Genomic DNA, 13,385 nt, shown 5'->3' on the forward strand with positions numbered 1-13,385 from the left:
CTGGACCTTTTCAGCCTCCGCAAGAGAAGGTTGAGAGGCGACCTCATGGCTGCCTATAAGTTCATCACGGGGGCACAGAAGGGAATTGGTGAGTATTTATTCACCAAGGCGCCCCCGGGGGTTACAAGAAATAATGGCCACAAGCTAGCAGAGAGCAGATTTAGACTGGACATTAGGAAGAACTTCTTCACAGTTAGAGTGGCCAAGGTTTGGAATGGGCTCCCAAGGGAGGTGGTGCTCTCCCCCTACCCTGGGGGTCTTCAAGAGGAGGTTAGATGAGTATATCTAGATGGGGTCATCTAGATCCAGCACTCTTTCCTGCATATGCAGGGGGTCGGACTCGATGATCTATTAAGGTCCCTTCCGACCCTAACATCTATGAATCTATGCCACAGCTGGGCCACTCTTGTTCTACTATAATCTTTGCACTTGTTGCAATCGAGTGGGAGAAAAGCTAAACTAGAACACAAGAGTGCAATCATAAATGTGTATTTCAAGTCTAAAACCTACCTGCCCATGCACATAGATATATGCCAGAAAACCTGTTGCTGTCCTGTTCTTGGGGGGTCTCTTGTTCCTCCCTGTTCAGTGTTTTAATGACTGAACTTGGGGGGGGGGGGGGGGGGAGATCAATGGGCATGATTCTGCACCCGTGTGCCCCCCCATCTCACAGACAAATGCAGGCAGATTATTCATACCAGTTTGTGTGTGTTATGGACATGCAATTACAGATTATCAGAACAGTCACAGTTCTAGTAAGTAGGAAAAAGCAAGCAATATAAACCTATATGCTTCAGAGCAAACCTAAAGGCTTTGGAGCACAGGTTACCCAATCAGCTCCTGAGATTAGAAAGGAACTTCTGCTATTGGCACATTTGGTCTTTATAGGATCTTTTGAAGCTACTGAAGATTAGACAGTGCATCTTTTAGCCTAAACTGGTATGCCAGTCCAGCAATTACTATGTTCTTCCAGCCATTCAGAGGCAAAATACTGTAGCTGCAGCCAAATAGTGCAGTTTGAAGATCTGACCTTAAGTGTTTTGATTATAAAAGCAGCACAGAACAAAAATCACTTCTAAAAGAAACATTTCTAATTTCAGGTTGCATGCAAAGTCTTGCCTACTGCCCAGAAGAGTTAATGCATCTGCCTGCTGTCCACTCGACATTTTACTTAAGAGCTGCACTGAAAAATCAAATTTCTCCCTAGAAGCATTATGATTGAAGGTAGCGCTTTGAAAACAACAATGTTTTTGCAGGCTCCTGCAAAGAGGATTCTCCAGTGCTCAGTAGGGTGAATCCAACCTTCTCAAGAATACTGATCCTATTATTCAGTTTTGGCAATTAAAATGTTTCCTAAATGATTGTCCCTCAGCAGGGGAAAATTGATTAATTTTAATGCATTATTGTATCTTGGCATAGAACAGCTGTATATTTTACTGCTCCCCACCATTTTGCAGCTGAATTATTTAGGACTTGTCTACTATATTTGAGAAGAAGCTTTAGGAGAGCAGGTGGGTAAGTCCAAAGAGCACCTCAGCAAGTTCAATGTCTTGCTATGTTGAAAATGATTACCTGGGCATATGCCTTTGGGAAGTGGTGAAACTAAGGAAATACAGACCACTGACTTTTCCAAATTTTACATACTTAGAAATGCATGCAAGACTTTAAGTGATGCATTTCATTTTAAAATCAACGGGTTTGGAAACTTAGGACACCAAACTGAATCCTAAAGAACTGAAGTTCAAATGAACAACAGTCTCAAGTCCAGTTTACAAACTTGGGCCCCTCTTAAGACAAAAATCCTCCTTTAAGGCTTGATCCAAAACCTATTAAATCTCAGAGAGATTCCCATAACTTGACATCAATGGGCTTTTGATCATTCCGTTAGGCATCTAAATCCTCATCAGGTTGCTTATATCAGCATTTGCAAAATGGACTAAACCCAATATTCAGATGCCCAAGTTCAGACACTGAGATTTGAAAAATTAAACTCCATAAGCCCCTCACGAAAAAGAGATATACAACTCTCTCAGTGAGCAGCAGTTTAAATAAAGAATAATTAAATAATGTGTGTTTGTGTTCATCACTTACTGTGGTTTAAATCCAGGTTGAATCAATGCTGACGTGGATGACCTAACATTTAATAGCTTCTTTGAATGATGTTTCTGCTGCTCCCAACAATCTTTACTCAGAACTCTGCTTGATTAGAAATGATATCTATGGGAATAAAAGTCCAATATGAGTTCATCAAACAATAAAAGTTTGCTCATACATTTGGTTTTATTTTGAAGCAGACACCAATTGGATTAGAATGCTGATATATAATCAAATCTACAGAGGAACTATAATCATCCAATTGCACAAAATATAGCAATAAAATGAAATGGAACTAGTTGGATCTCAACTTACTAGCAACCAGCAGGAAAATCAGCTCCATAAACCCTGAAGAGAAATGAGCAGTAGTAAACTCGTCTACAGTTAGTATAAGACTGAATAATCACAGGACATATATGGAACTAATGAGCACTTTTCATAGGATCATGGAGCACTATACAGGTAAGGTAAAACTTGAAACAGCCATATGAAATAAGGTACCATTAACAGTCACATCTTAGTGATATAGGAAGAAGCAAGGGACATGCCTAAGATCATATAGGAAACTGGTGGCAGAGCCAAGAATAACCCTCACATCTCATTTCCCTGTCAAGTGTCTGACTCATATAAACGTCTTTCCTCTTTGGTATTGGATTGATCACAATGAAGCACTGGCCCATTTAGTGTTAAAATGACCAGAGTGCCAAGGTGCCTGAAGCAGACTCAGGGCCCCACTAAATTAAGTACTGCGCAAAGACACAAAGACACCATCTTTGCCCCAGACGTCTACCACTCACGCTTCAAACTTGACTCCTATAGCAGACAGAGCCTGGGAATGTTAAAGGTGGCATCTTTGATGCAGTGAGGCTGAGAATGCATGTTGCATGGATCGTTTATCTACTCTTCATTAGTGGTCAACACAGAACAGCATCCTAGTCTCTGCAAAGGCTGTCAGGATGTAGAAGATTGACACAAGAGTTGCAGGAACATGGCACTAAGTTAGATAAACAGCGGTACATTATGAAGGCACGAGGTAAACTACCTGACCTCAGTTCCAAGAAACATGTCCTGGAGTGGTTCACGCTAGAGGTGCAGAGGGAGGCTCTCACTGTCCACAATGAACTTCCAGATAACTAACAACAACATCAGCGTGCACTTGTTTGTGTAACACTTCTTGCTTCGATGTGGACAGGGATGACAGGAAACCTATTATAGAGGGCTTTTTGCATTTTTGTTCTTGCAATGTGGATGTCCAGGAAATGAGATATACCACAACGGGATGAAATAAAGTACTTGATTAAGTAGCAATGGTAACTAATGTAAAATATGGGCATTTCTACATGCCCTGCTTGCTCTTTGGGAGAATCAATTGTTCTAATTTGGTGTCAGATGCACTTGTAATGAAATATCTCCCACCCTGGCTTCAGAATTGAACTGAAATGACAGATTTTTTCTTTTTTTTTTTTTTTTTTTTTTAAGACTGCACTCTTCTTGCACTGCAGCCCTGAACAATTCATTGGAACAGATGCTCCAACTCTCGTGCACACAAAGCTTAGCTTGTAGTTTACAATATTGCCTACTAAATGTGATTTTTTGCACACCCAAGCTTATGCGATTTCTCCTACAGAACTTTTATGCAGGAATTAAACAGTTGACATAAACTATTGCTATTTTCTTCAGTGCACTGTAGTAAGGAAGAGGTATGCAAGCCAGCCAGAATATACAGAATGCTTATTTTAAAGTACAGAAATGACTCACCTGTAAGAAAGGGTCATATGATGACAGCTGAAGTGAACACAATGTCTACAACTCTGCAATGCTGCCTCTCGACAACAGAATCAAAACAACAGCAGTGACAGAAGGATTTTATTTTTTAATTACTTCATTAAGTGAATATAGTGTTCACAAAGATGCTGGATGTGTTTATTCCCTTTTCCCTGATATGGTGCTGCTCAAGTACTTAATTTATCCCAGTATATTTTTAGATGCTGTCTTCTAGTTTTGAAGTGCATAAAGATGCATCTCTACTGACAAGCTTTATCATCCTTTCAAAAGTTTTATGGGTCCTTCTGTAAACTCCTCTCTTCCAGGATTAAGCCCAACTCCTTTAACTGGTTTCATAACTCACACTCCCGAGACCAATCACTATTACTCTTGCTGCTCTATTCTACACCTTTCTTTGGCACCAGAACCAGTCCCACGTCCAGTGTTTCAAACGTAAGTGATCTGTACATTAAAAGCCAGATCCTCAAGTTGTAACAATCGTAACAGGGCTAGTGTTAATTGTATTAATGGTGGGGCTAAAGGGAGAGAGAGCAGTATTTTCAGACTACCCCGGACCAAGGTAATGGTTCATGGTGGTGGAACTCAGAGCAACCCTTTAGGGTACTTCAAGTTATAGCAAAGCTATCAGTCTCAGAATCAAGGGAGTGGAGCAGCAGCATCAGGATGCATCTTCTTCCCCTTCTTGGATGCTACTTCAAACCTACCTCAGCTGGACCCAAGAATGGGCCCCTTCAAATACAGTATCTTTCCTGACAAAGCATTTTTGCAAACTATGAAACCTTAATATAAAGCTCCTATGTACAGCAGGTACCTCAAGCACCCATTGAAGGCAATGGGAGTACAGCATGTAGACAAACAATATGATTGTTCAAGGGCTCATAGTCACAGCAAGGCCACAGCAGGGTCAGAGAACAAAACCCAGGACTGCTGATCCTCAGTCCTCTGCTGCAGCCAGTGGGCAACACCCCTTCCTCAACCCGAGTGCCCAATTCCGTAGTATTTTCTTTAGTATATCCTGTAACCCAGATGGTAGCAAATGAAATTCAGGATCTATTCCATGTCAGAGTATCTATGCATGCACATTCATGCCACAGAACTTAAGACAATGATGAGTGAGCCTCCTATTCCCACCAGGAACTGAAGTAAACTGAACAAGTCATAGGGCAGCAGGGGCAAGCAGCAGCAGCATCTATACTGTAATGCACTGACCTTCTGCCTTCCCCCTTCCTTGACCACGTGACCTGTCCCAGAAACCTCCTGCACCACTTTGGCTGGAGAAATTCTGCAGCTGCTGAATGCTACAGACTTTTGGGAACTGCACAGCTTCACACAAAGAGGTGCATGCTCCTTGCTCTGTCCCCTTCTTCTTGGCACTCCCATGTAGGAAGGAGTAGCTTAAACTTAGCCTCAGACAGTACAGAATGAACACAGGCCTTCAAGCTGTCTTGGAGATCACCACATTATGAAACCTTTCAGCTTGAAAACTTCACCCTTAGAAATGTTGGGCAGCTTGAGAGGAAAAGAGCCAAATGAGGAAGAACAGAGAACAACACAGGAGCCAAGAAAAGGATAAATCCCTGGATTATCTCAAAACCATTGAATATCAGATGCAGGAAGTTAATCAATGTAGCATCAAACTAAATATCTCTCTGTGTCAGACAAAAGGGTTTTGCACAGCCAGCAAAGACCTGAATTTTCACCTTCCCCATTCTTATTTTACTCAGCAACTTCTGGGTTGCCCTTTATCACACATCAAATCCCATTTATTCATCCTCTTTTCTCCCCTGGTTCTTTATTAATCACAATGATAAAACATGCATGGGAGAGAGAGAAGAAAGACTGCTTCAAATTTTGTACATTAGCATGGACAAATCTTTCCATGTCCATTGTTAAAATTGCCCCCAGAGCTCACTAGGGTTTTGTTACTACCATATTTACTCAAATAGATGACAGCCATGATTTTAAGATGCCCTCCCAATAATTAGATTCTATCTATGGAAAATGTATAAATTTGTTATTATTTTCCAGGTATAGAATCTAATTATTGGAGGTTTGCCTTGAATTTGTCCCACTCCCACTGCTACAGCAGAGAAAATAAGTCTCATGGCTCATGGAGCCCCTTTGCTCTCTGTTTCCTGCTAACTTTTTCTCCTGTCAGCCCCCTCCCTCTCTCTTTACTGTCAGACCCTACTCTCCCCGAGCACACAAAATGAAGAGCAAATTTTAAAACAATAACCTTAAAAGTAAACATGGCTGTAGCAATTTGCATACTGTACCCATACACTTACTCATCCAGAATTAAGACATGTTACCTTTTTTGAAACGGCTGCAAGTTTTAGTACAGGTACTGCAAAAACAGTTTTGAGCAGCACACTGGCACCTACTTATATGTAATATCAGCTATACATCATATTAGTCCAAAGTCAAAGGCTCATGATTTACCACATAATTCATTGGGCTGGGCCCCACCAGAGTCAACAGCATTTCAAGCCACACTGACCCCACCGTGTACTTCAGATATCCCCCTGCCCCCAAACCAAGGCTCCATGTGCTAATTAGCCCTCATTCATGACTAGAATCAGGTGATCTTATCACAAGTTCTAGGATGCTCCAAAACGTATATGCAGATGAGGCATAAGGCAACTTGGTCCAGCTTCACCTTATGGAGGGCAGAGCCACACAAATCATGTGTGAGAGGCTGAAAGGGGGCAACAGAGGGATTCTGGGCACACTGTATGCAATACTGTGGCTCACCATGACTTGACAAACTCGGTAGTGAGGGGGGACTGCACTTAATGAGCAGTACTAGATGTCTTATTCAGATGGGCTATACTAACCTATTTTTGTGGTAGGTATTTAGTACCCGCTGAGGTATTGGGGCTTAAAGCCCATTTTATGGAAATGGGAGCCTCTTCCCTAATTTGCTCCTGCACCCATATGGCTGAGGGTAGGCAAAACTTGAAGGAATCCAAACCCCAAGCCTCCAGGCTTGGGCCTGCACGTAGGATGCCTGCCAAAAGATTATAGAAATATCTGAAGCCCCTGGTGGGGGTGGAGGATATTTGCCAGTCGTAGGACCACTTGTGGTTCTGGACTGACTCTCAGATTTCGACTTGATTTGGCTTGGAACACAAAAAATTTCTATTCAATTTTTTTTTTTTTTTTTTTTGTGGTAGGGTTTCCACCAGCAGGTTTGCCCAATGTGGGTCACGTGTTTTGTAGTCATGCTCACCATTGACTGCATTTAATCAGCTTCATAGCTGGTTTCCATTCCTGAGCACATGCTCGTTCTGGCACCAGTTTAATGGCAGACAATGTATTTAGTGAGATTTTGTTGCATGCGATTATAATATAGAGGACTTTTTCCCCTATGTGAATTGGGAAGGAAAACCTTATCTTGCATTCAGGTAAATAAGTAAACCTTTTGCTAATATCTGGACAACAAACACCTGGTGGCAAATATTGCTACTGGACTAGACTTTCAGCAGGCCCCAATTGAGGATCCAGCTTATTTGTTATCATTTGTGGTTAGATGCACCCAGAGATCCTCATTGTCTATGGGAAGACATTATTTCTGCGCCCCTCCCCCCCAACCAAGAGTTTAGAGTCTAATACTAAGACACAAGGAACAGCATCTACTCCTGCAGCAGAATGGTCTCATTACAGTAATTCTCTTCCTATATAAAAATTCTTTCTGTATTTCTGACCATCATTATTTACCATCAGGCACCGTTTTGTAAATATAATTTACCACTGCTGTAAATTCCTCAAGACTTATTCCCAGTAGCCCTCACTATAGATATTGTGTCTAATCAATCCTCAATTACTATGCAAATATATCCTATAGGCTACTGATGTCTTTCCTTTCAAACACTTAATACATAATTAATGATAGTTCTAATGGCACAGAAGAATCCAACCAAAAGAGCCTCTCACTATAAATTACAGTTATCCAGCTACAGAAGGTTGGTTTATTGGGGTACTTATTATTCAGGATTTTTGCAGCCTTCTGAAAAAAGCAATTTCTAGTATTTCTAATCAGTAACTGCTGATACTGTACTTCTCCCCTCAAAACAATATTTTACATAACAAGTCTGAATGATGCACAAGTCCCACAGTCCTATCATTACACAGTGTCCTTAAGGTTAGAGCTTGGTATCCTTATTCAGGGAAACTGCACAATGACTTCAAGCCTTTAGTTAAAAAGTGTAAACACCTCACTCTGCAAACAACAGTTACTGAATCTGTTAAGTGAAGATCCATATTTTAACAATAAAGAGAATGTACCTGTAAAACAGTTTTTTCACAGGCCTATCTCCTTTTAAATGTATATGTTACAGCAGAATTTCATATTACATTAATTTTAACAGTAACTGGGTGAACAAACATAGCCTTCATGCTAACTTTTTCTTTGCTGCTCTTTGGCTTTTATAGTTGTAAACTAAAGCACACTGAAATGCTTGAAAATTTAAATAATATAAGATAATATATTGGATTTCATGTTGGGATCTAGACTTCTGCCAACTTACAGCTTTTTATATAATTAAACACATGCATTCTAATATTATAAAATGCCCAAGTCTGTCTGTCTGTCTGCAATGCTTTATTTGCACTCTGATTGGCTGATGGAAACAGCTAATCAGAGTGCTCCAAGCATGAGGGAGCACCACCATGATTCCAAAGCCATGCTGAGGACTGGGCAGAGGCGCTGCTGACCTCGGCTCCCCCACCCCTTTCCCTGCAAGCAACACCAAGGACTGGACAGAGGGTGGGGGAGCCTCCTCACCACTCCCTGCAAGAGGCAAAACAGTGGCAGCATGGGGTGTCAGGTGACAGCACTCCATCCCAGTCCCCCAGCCCCGCCCCCCCAACATTCTTGATGGGCATTTAGCTAGTATACATGCAAGTGCAAAGTTCTACCTAGCTTAATGTCAAAAGTTTGCCAACACCAATCCAGTTTAAACTACAGTTCAGTTTGAGATAATTGTTAGGAACGTATGAATGATGATTTCTTATGTGGCATTTTAGAAGCCTCACTCACCCTTCTTTATTGCAAAACAAAAACACTGATAGGCAACTGCTGTGTAAATATGCACACTACAGAAGTTAGTCCAAAAGCATCTATGCCGGCAGGGGGGGGGGGAATCTATAAAACCCTTTATAAAGGAAATGCTGCCTTAAAGCACATTCTTCCCTAAAGTTTCAATGGATGACTGTTCACATGGTGCTTTGTAGAAAGCAATGCATAATAAATTCTCTAAGAGGTAACTTTTGTGATACTTAAAGTGTATCTATAAAATGAGTGATTGGCCTTTTTTGCTTGATAAAATGCCTATCTGAAATGTACAGAAAAAAGGAAATTAAAGTGGAAAAAAGGATAGTGCAACGTTAGACACTTTTACTGAGTTTGAAAAATGGTAGGTGTTGAAACTTTAATGATTTTGATTTGCCTTACCCATTTCTACAAGAAGAGGTTAAATACAGTTGCAAATTAATCACAAGCACTTCTTTAAAGTGATATTTATAGCTTTTACATTTAAATGAAGGCAAACAAAAGTATAATTTATGCTATAATAATCCACATCGGTCCATTGTTTTAATTCTTTAATAGAAACTAAGCGAGCTGTAGTAAGTAGATAAAACCCTTTGAATACTGAAATACTGCCATATTCTGCCTTGACAGGTCTTCTGCTTCTACGAGTATTTATGATTTTACTGCTACTTGAGAACCACAAATGAGATTGCATGTCAATGAGTCTGTTTCAATCTGAATTGAGAGGTTTCCCCGACACAGCAAAAGCATAATTCAGTCCGTCTCTCTACCATCCTCAACCTCTCTGCTGAGACTGCTAACAAAGGGCTTGATGCTGGACTCTTTACAGAGGCCACATTCTACAGCCCATGCAATCCAATGACTTCACTGGACTTCCATGGTGTACAAAAGGAAGTAACACTCTGCTCTGGATAAAGAACATAACTGCAAGGGCATGAGCACTCATCTCCTAGCCTCAGGCATTGATGGACAGCTCCTTCCACATTTCAGCCCAATAAAGTCACCCATCAGTTCCATAGCCTACTACCAGGCTCTACAGCAAATCAGTCTCTTGATTCAACCGTTTGTGGGCTCCTAAATGACTTTACATTATTTTCTCTTTAAAATCCTTTTAGAAAAGTTGTATATCAAACTGGAAGGTACTATGTACATGGTGTTATCATAATGGTACCATATGCCAGTTGACTACTTACAAATCATTCATGCTTCTTTCTCTTGGCAGATTTTACAACTGAGATATAGAGCCTGACTCTACTTTCACTTGCTTGGGTTTTACAGCAGTGCACCATGTGCTCCTGATTTACACTGGTGGGGAAGGGAAAGCAATATCAAAAACTCTGGCATTTACTATTCAAAAAGAGATTTATTAAAATGAGCATGCCAAATCTTTCATGATTTTGAATGCCTTGTTTTTATTGGTCACTTTATGGAGTACTCCCTGGTTTCCAACAATTATCCAACTGCACTGGCTTTAAAAGCATACTTCACCTTTCCGACTACATAGTTTGAGTTCTTTCAATTTGCCTTCTGGTTCTGAACCTTTTAAGGGCTTGTGGTTTCCAGCTTTTCCCCACAAGACCTTTTTTAAATGCAAGCTGTGCTTCTTACTTAGTCACAGCAATGCAGAAGTTGGAGATTTATGAAGAACGCAAAATAGAACAAGACTTGCAATAAAGCTGTGAGTTGGCAAAAGTCTAGATCCCAACATGAAATCCAAGAACTGCTGCCCTTCAGGGGAATTCCAATCCAGATCTGACCTTTGCAACTCACTCCCAAATCTAATCTGGTTTATCAATGACCTAGAGAGAGAGATTTGTCAAGCTTCACCACTCTCAAATCTGACCCAACGTCAGGCTGTCATATTCCCGACAGAAGAAATTCTGCAATCCTTTTTTAATCTTTGAAACTGTTTTCATAGTCACGGTTAGCACTTGGAAAACATATTCCGTTGACAGCCCTCAAGCATGAAGCTCAGGAGGCGGCAGGGCCAAAGCTAGCTCCTCCACACTTCCAGCCCCTGTCACCCACCTCTATTCTGAAAGGGCCCATATCTAGTAACACGTGTAGCTCAGCCTCGCTGCCCATTCAGCTGCCAGCCTCTCTGCTCTGGCTGTATCTAAGGTTCATTTTCTCGGTGCTAATTCTAATAGTAAAGAAAGATTGCTAGGGCCACAAATTAGACTTCGATCTTGTTTGCAATCTTGTGAGAGTTGCACAGGCTCTTGCTGCCTCCCTGTTGCATTTTTTGTGAACAGGCAGAGCGCTGACAGTACTCTTGCACTGCTTTGTTCCAGGAAGAAGGATTCATGTACATTTCAATACTCTCCCTATACATCAAGTAGCCAGAGAGGAGAAACTGCCTGTAGTGCACGAGTCTATCATTTGCACACACTTATTTTCATCATACAACTCCCACGGAATTCTGAATTTTGTATTGGTCCATTAGGCTGAGTAACTGTGATTCTCTTTATACTGCAGCCATTGTTTTGGAGATGCTAGCCCAGATTCTCAGCTCCCGTAAATCACTGTAGCTGCACAAGGCTGGCACATAATCTTTAATTTCTAAAATCATCATCGCATTTTTTAAACCCTTCCTGGCAATGCATGCTGACAAGGTGCGCCACGTTCAATGGAAGCATCACAGGGCAGGTTTTGGCTTGCATTTTATAAAGCAGGTTCTATTTGCAGTTTGTCTGCTTTGAGAGGTTCTTTCACTTTTCTACCAGCTCTTTCATGCTTCTCTTCTTAGCTTATGGGATTTAGCGAGGTTATCGGATCTGTACAAGGAGCAGCACCAAGTATGACATTGGTGCTGTTAACCCGTTAGTTCTTTTTTCAAGCTTTTCATTAACGTTCAAGCAGTCCTTCCCCCAAGGGATAACTCATTTGCTCATGGCAATGACTATTTCCATGGTTTCAGGTGTTTCATGCTATTTAGTTCTGATCATTTGTCAGCTACACGTGGCACAAAATTCACCCAGGGCCAGAGGCAAAGTTTGATGCACAGACTGCACTGAACTCTCAGCAACAGAAATGGGCTTTGGATCCGAACCAGACTAAGACTGCTACTGTGTGCCTGCACAAATTAAGGAAACAGTGCAATGAGCCCCATGCTTTCCCATCAGCACACCTGTGCAGAAAAGTTTATCCCCATCCCCAGCAGAGCAGACAGAAGCAGTCTAAACTCAACCTGTTATGGCTGACAGCTTGGGGGAGAGATACCCACCTTTACTATGGTGCTGAGAGCACTCTGCAACTCTTCACGAGGTGTATATAATGCATGTGAATGTGCCCCCACCCCACCACCTTTGCAGGTTTCCCGCTTGCTTCTGCAAGAAGAGAGCTTACAGCTTTCATATAAAGTAACTGTGAACTGTATAAACACTCCATTACAATCCTTGCCCCAGAGATTTCCACAACAGCACTGCCAAAAGTAGTAATTATATAGCAGCATTTTAGTATGCAATAGTCTGCAGCACTTCTCCAAGCTGAACAACCAGAGCAGGATCATAAATATTATATTTAAAATAGTAGCTCAAACCACATGGTTTGGAAAACAATAACCAGGCACATGCTCTGTAGTAGCATGGAATTAGGAATGATTTTACAGACTCAAATAAAAGGCTTGAATGAACTGTGATCACAGTATAGACAAATGGTCTGTACAAGCAATGGTTGGAGGTGCATTCACATTTCTATTATAATGGCCAGATTATAATTTTGCTTAACCCATTTGCTTAATGATGAAGTCTGGTGGAAAACATCTAAAGCATGACACATTGCTCAAGCAAAGCAACCACTGGTCAGCTGGCCATTTCTAAGTGGGAAAGCTTGCTCTCACCCCAAACACCATCCATGGGAAGAAGTAGCAGCTTCTTGGTTTCTACTTCCTTTTTTTTTTTTTTTTTAAAGTTCTACTTGTTTTTATTAGAGTAAAACAAGCCAAGTTCGTTTGAGTGCTTTCAAGGACCGCAACATAAAACATCTCCACTACAGCTCAATTAACTACTGCAGCCATCTGTTTTCTGGATGAAAAGGATGAAAGTTTGAATAAGCAAAAAGAGCTGCCTCCCAATGATCTGAGGAGGAGCAAGGCAGGTGCTTTATTGGGAAGAACGGCCTGTTTGCCCACGGCCAGAAACTTTCTCAACACAACGTCCCCGGAAAACGTTTAAGCATCAGACTTTGTGACCTGCTCCCCGGCTGCCCCTGCGGAACAGAGACCCAACGAGAACCAAGTGCAACAGCCCGAAGCCTCCCGGATCCCCTGCAAGTTGGCGGCGGACAAGGAGTGCATCCCGCAGCCGCACGTGAACGTGTCCGCGGCCGGGCGTGCGGACTGGCCCCTGCCTTCCCGCAGCCCGCGGCCGAGCAGAGCAGGGAGAAGGCGCAGCGGCGCAGCCGCCGGGAAGGGGTAGCGGAGGGACGGCGCCGGGGGGCTGCAGGACCAGGG

At 41.9% G+C, this 13,385-nt stretch overlaps 1 protein-coding gene across 1 annotated transcript in view; it reads right to left on the minus strand.

The window, feature by feature from the left end:
* Window positions 1–13,385, minus strand: part of LOC112549665 (multiple epidermal growth factor-like domains protein 11) — a 148,510-nt gene that overhangs the window by 132,809 nt on the left and 2,316 nt on the right. Inside the window, exon 2 of the mRNA XM_025199554.1 lies at window positions 2,092–2,217. The gene's annotated coding sequence lies outside the window, so the exon portion shown is untranslated. The remainder of the gene's footprint in view (window positions 1–2,091; window positions 2,218–13,385) is intronic.

This window comes from Alligator sinensis, unplaced genomic scaffold (genome assembly GCF_000455745.1).
Source record: "Alligator sinensis unplaced genomic scaffold, ASM45574v1 scaffold210_2, whole genome shotgun sequence".
Lineage (NCBI taxonomy): Eukaryota > Metazoa > Chordata > Crocodylia > Alligatoridae > Alligator > Alligator sinensis.